The following is a 6024-nucleotide window of genomic DNA, read 5'->3' on the forward strand; positions in this document are numbered from 1 at the left end:
TGCACACTGCATATATCTTATTTTGAAGTAAAAAAACAAAACGGGAACAAATACAATATTTGTATTTGCATGTGGCCCGCGGGCCGTAGTTTGAGGACCCCTGATCCGAATCAACCTATGCTTGTTCCCTTGCTGCTGTTCAGACCCGCTCTGCTGGGGAGTGTCTGGCCCTCCAGTGAAGCCCATGGCAAGACCCATCACTCTCCTGGTCATTTTTTAAAAACATTTTATTTTTAAATTAAATTTATTGTGGTGATATTGGTTAATAAAATTATATAGGTTTCATCTTCTGGTCATTTAAAAAAATAGACTATTTTTAAGAGCAGTTTTAGGTTCCCAGCAAAATTAAGGGCACAGTACAGTTCCCATATAGCCCTGTCCCCACACGTGCACAGCCTCCCCGCTATCAGCATCCTAGTCCACACACACAGTCACCCATGGATGCGCTTCACCATTTGTCTGGTTTTATGGAATTTATTTTTTTCCACCTCCATCCCCTGGCTGCACTTCCTACCCGATGCCCCATAGGTATCCTCTTAATATAGTTAATGCATATGTCCTTTCACTCTACTTTCCATACATGTATTTACATTTGTGCGGGTCCTTGAAAACACATAGAAATGATTCATGTGCTTTATTTTATACACATTTCCCTCTGAGCTTCTGGGAATGACTCTCAAAGTCACACTTTTCCATAAAAAATGTGCACTCCCATGGAAAACTGTATTGTCTCTAGCACATTCTTCCTGGTTCTCTGATTCTGATTCAATGAGAACTATTTTATAACTAGAGGCCCAGTGCATGAAATTTGTGCAGGGAGGGGGTTCCTCTTTCAATCCAGGACCCCTCGGGGGATGTCAGGCCTAAACTGGCAGTCAGACATCCCTCTTGCAGTCCGGGACGTTGCATGCACCAGTGACCATACTTTTCATGGGTGTGAAAGGCATCTTGCTGTTGTATGGGCAGCTACATTTTTTTGCCCTGATTATAAAAAGTAGTACATAACATGATCCTTCTGAGGCAGTAGTGCCATTTTCCCCATCTTATGGGTGGAAAACTGGAGCACAAAGAAGTAATTGGCTTTGTCACACAGTTATAAGTGTCCGAATCAGGGCTGACCACAAAATGTGCCAGCCAGGGTCCATGCATGTCATCGCTACATCATCCTGTTTTTTCAGTGTTAGAGTAGCCTTGCCAGGTTTGACTTTTTAAATCTAAAAGACCATTCCCAATATATAGGGTAGAGTCCCTAGGCCTGTCCAGCAATCAGGGCCATCTGTAGGGCGACCAGTGGGCAGGGTGATCAGGGGGCCCCACTGGCACCCACCTTGGCTTGTGGCCCAGCACCGCCCACTGGCCGTCCCCACCCCCTGATTGCTGCTGTAGGTCACCTTCCTCTTGGGTGGGTGGGGAGGGGGGCAGTGTGCATCAGAGCAACCCGTCGTTCTGGCTGTCATTCCACCATTCAGTCGATTTGCATATTAGGGTTTTATTATATAGGATTCTGTGAATGATAGGTTATTGATAGACATGCAAATTCCGTCTTTCTTCCTCTATTGTGGGAGGGATGAAAACCCCACACTGGTGAGTCTCCCCTTGCAATTCATTTCAACATTTCTTTACTCCATATAAGAAGTTTTCATCGGTATTCTTAAGAAGCTAAATTTATAACAAGGAACTGAAAGCTGTGCTAGCCCACCAGCTGTGTTGAAACAACAAGCTAGAAAGCAGTGCCCTCAGACAGAACTTCCTGGGAAGATGGAAATGTCCTGCATCGTTCCATCCAACACAGCAGCCACCCGCCACGGGAGGCCGTGAGCATCGGGCGTGTGGCCAGTGCGACCGAGGACCTGAATCTTTCTCAGGGGGTTTTAATAGACTCTAATGTAAATAGGTACATGGTTAATGGCTAACCTATCAGATGACGCAGCTCTGGATGACTGAGGTGAACTTTCACAAAACCCCGCCCGCTCCGAGGGCGCAGATTTCTGTGTTGTGGTTGTGAATGTCAAAACTGCATGTTTGTCCATTGTCTAAAGTACAATATTCAAAACATGATTGTGCTTCAGATTGGGAAGGACACTTTAAAAACATCCCAGAACATAAGTCGTAAAGGGAACATGGATGGGCTTACCTACATTGTCTAACACTGGCTTCCCAAATATCAGAAACAGAGCTTTCTCCTAGCAACAGGTTGTGTTGGGAAGCCAGCGTTCGACAGTCCTATTTTAAATATTGTCCTTTAGCCAATGTACAGAGATATTCTCATGCATTATCTGGTCAGCTGGCAAAGCTTTCAGTTCCTGGTTATAAACTTAGATTCTCAACGCCGATGAAAACTTTTTAGAGCACACGGTACTTTTACACCTGGGTAGTTTGACTTCCCATTTATTTAAAGCAGGTTTTCCTCTTAAAGAGAGAATCACATTTCTGATTTTTAAATATTCCTTTCTCAAAGAAAGGGCCCATGCCTGGCCGGTGTGGCTCAGTGGTCAACCTATGAACCTGGACGTCACCGTTTGATTCCTGGTCAGGGTACATGCACGGTTTGCGGGCTTGTTCCCCGGTAGGAGGCGTGCAGGAGGCAGCCGATCAATGATTCTCTCTCATCATTGATGTTTCTCTCTCTCTCCCTTTCCCTTCCTCTCTGAAATCAATAAAAATATATTTTAAAAAAAAGAAGAAAAAAAAGAAAGAAAGAAAGGGCTCAGTTATTTTGGTGCCTCAGTCCTTTTGCCTTTTTTCTGGAGTCTCCTCTGCTGCCGCCTTGTCCTTGGGCCTCAGCAAGGGCAAGTTCGGCCCATAGGGATGGATGATGGGGACACTGAGGGAGCTGGGGTGGCTGGGAGCTGCTCCGCAGTGGGCAAAGCCTAGAGGTGTGTTGAAGGCAGAATTCAAATGCTCACCTCAGCTATGCCATCTTTGTGAGACCCCGGACAAGGCCCCGGTCTTCAATGCAGCTCAGCCTCCACAAGGAGAAACGCTAGAGCTGGAGATGCACTCTGGGCCCCCTCCCCATCAGACCAAGGAGCATGTGCAGACAGCGCTGCGGGGTGTAGGGTAGACAAGGCAGGGCTCACACCCTATAGGGTTGACAAGGCGGGGCTCACACACTGAATGAGACAGCCGGCCCGGCTCTCACAGTCTATCCGGAGAGGAATAGAGGGTCCACAATAGGGCAGTGACAAAACAGCACCAGATCAGGGCCTTAGAGTGCAGCCAGGCCTGCGCACCCATGACGGGGTGGTGGTGGGGGTTGTGCCAGGGAAGCTGGAGGGGGGGTGGCTGCACACTCCAGTCCTCTGCACCAGCTTCTAGAGGAGCCCCCTTGTGGCTCCACACTGTGAGACTCGCTGGGGAGCGGGCCCTGGAGGCATTTCAGAGGCTGGGGAAGGGACACGCTCCAGCACAGTCTGAGGCAGAACCACAATGGCAGTCAGGGGTGGAGCCATGTGGGGACTCATTGGGTGGGTACAGATGGAGGGGTCTGGACTCAGGCCGGGGCCTCTGACGGAGCCAAGACGTCCGGGTAGGTCAGGGTAGCGGAGCACTCGCCTGAGCTCCATGGCCAGGACACAGGGTCACCGACAGGCAGCAGCTGCAGACAGCTTGGGCTCCAGACCTTCTGGTCATTGGCCTCAGAAATTCCAGCTCTCTACCTCCTCCCTCCTCCCTGGGGCTCCCAGGGCCCAGGTGTAGGGCAGGACCAGGGCAGGGAGGTTCAGGGATAGGTGGGGTCCTGAGCAGAGGGGAGTGTCCGTTAATTTAGGGAGGTGAAGCAATCCCTCCCGAACAGGACGCTCTGAAGACTGATCACGCGGAAGGAGAGCGAGGTTCCAACCAGCTGAGAAGCCAGCGGCTGAATCCCACACCCGCAGGGATACCCCTGTAGTCTGTGTGCAGCGCAGCAAGCGGGCCTTCGCTAACTAGGCACTTACACGGCTGCAATCAGGTTCTTTTTTTTTGTTTTGTTTTTAATCTTCACCCGAGGATATTTTTTCCCCATTGATTTCTAGAGGGAATGGAAGAGAGTGGGGAGGGAGGGAGATAGAGAGAGGGAAACACCGGTTGCCTCCTGCATGCGCAGACCAGGGCTGGGGAACCTGTAACCGAGGCATGGGCCTTTGACCGGGAATCGAACCTGTGACCCTTAGATAGGCAGGCCGATGCTCCAACCAGTGAGCCAAACTGGCCAGGTCTGCGATCAGTATTCTTTATGCCCAACCAAACTACGTTCTTATACAATACTTCCTTTTTTTTGTTGTTAGTTATCGACTATTTACAAACAGGTTTTGTACAAATAGTCTGTCTACATTTTTTAAAATTTTAGAATAGGTTTAGATTTCAGAAAAGTAACGAGGTTATTAAAGGGAGTTTCCAGATACCCAGTTTCCACTCTTAGTAATATCTTACATGAACATGGCATATTGTCACAATCAATCAATCAATCATGACATATACCTCATTCAGATTTCCTTAACTTTTATTTTTCTGTCCCAGAATCCCATCCAGGATACCTGGTGACATTTGGTCATCATCTCTCTTTAGGCCCCCCTCGGCTATCCCTGTTTCTCAGAATTTCCTTTTTATTTATTCATTTATTTATTTATTTAATTTCAGAGAGAGGAAGGGAGAGGGATAGAAACATCAATGATGACAGAGAATCATTGATCAGCTGCCTCCTGCACGCCCCCTACTGGGGATCGAGCCCACAACCCATGCATGTACCCTGACCAGGAATCGAACCTTGACCCCCTGGTTCCTGGTTTGAGGCTCAGCCACCAAGCCACACCAGCTGGGCGAATTTCCTTATTTTTGATGACTTTGACAGTTCTGAGGAGTACTGGTCAGGTATTTTGTAATGCACCTCATTTGAGAGTTGTTTGATGTTTTTTTCTCTTAGGCTTAGGAGTTTGGGGGAGGAAGATCAAAGAGTAAAGTGCCATTCTCATCACATCCTAGCAGGGGTACATGCTATCAACACAATAATCACTGTTGGTCTTACCCTTGATCACCAGGCTGAACTGGTGCCAGGTTTTTCCACTGTAAGCTACTCTTACCCCACTTCCACTCCGTGTTCTTTGGAGGGAAGTCACTAAGGACAGCCCATACTTAAGGGAGGGGGAGTTACGCTGCCCCTCTTTAAGGGCCGAGTGTCAACATAAATTATTGGGATTCTTTTGCATGGGAGATTTGTCTATTCTCCCCACTTATTTATTCAATCATCTACACTAATAAAAGAGAAACATGGTAATTGGCGTACGACCGCTACCCTTCCCATTGGCTAATCAGGGAGATATGCAAATTAACTGTCAGCCAAGATGGCGGCCGGCAGCCAGGCAGCTGATGCGAACAGGGAGGCTTGCTTCCTTCAGTGACAGAGGACTCCAACGTTCCCCGCCTGCCTTGCCGGCCTCTGAGCTTCAGTTGGAAACATTGTAACATTTATAGAAGATAAACAAAACCCCAGAAACCTCCTGTCAGTCAGCCGGGATCTCAGAGCTGGAGTCGCAACATTGTTTCGAATACAGAAAACAAAGGCCAGAAACCTGCTTTCAGCAGCCGAGCCTCAGAGAGAAAGCCAGCTCTCAGCTCCAGTGACAGGCATAGAAGGTAAATAAATGCCAGAATAAAAAAAAAAAGAAAAAAAGGAGAGGTTTGGAGCTTCAGTCGCCCGCCAGCCTGAAAACGGCCCTCAGCCCCTCACCCAGACTGGCCAGGCACCCCAGTGGAGACTCCCACCCTGAAGGGTGTGTGACCAGCTGCAAACAGCCATCATCCCCTCATCCAGGCTGGCCAGGCACCCCAGTGGGGACCCCCACCCTGAAGCAACAAGATGGCGGCTAATTTGCATACTGAAGGCAGGCGGCAGCAGGCAAGGCTGTCTGCGGTCTGGGACCCGGATCTGTGACCCTGCCGGGTGGGATCAGCGGAGCCGCGAGGCCTCCCGGTACCGGGATCAGCATGACAGGGGGCAGCGACCAAACCCCCTGATCGCCCTGCGGCTCTGTGTGTGACAGGGTG

At 49.1% G+C, this 6024-nt stretch overlaps 2 protein-coding genes across 3 annotated transcripts in view; both read left to right on the top strand.

Moving 5' to 3' along the window:
- The window catches only part of LOC102258811 (trem-like transcript 4 protein), an 81085-nt gene that overhangs the window by 2717 nt on the left and 72344 nt on the right, over positions 1–6024 (top strand). The window lies entirely within an intron of this gene.
- Positions 1–6024, top strand: part of TREML4 (triggering receptor expressed on myeloid cells-like 4) — a 10553-nt gene that overhangs the window by 824 nt on the left and 3705 nt on the right. The window lies entirely within an intron of this gene.

This window comes from Myotis brandtii, unplaced genomic scaffold, assembly GCF_000412655.1.
Source record: "Myotis brandtii unplaced genomic scaffold, ASM41265v1 scaffold929, whole genome shotgun sequence".
NCBI lineage: Eukaryota > Metazoa > Chordata > Mammalia > Chiroptera > Vespertilionidae > Myotis > Myotis brandtii.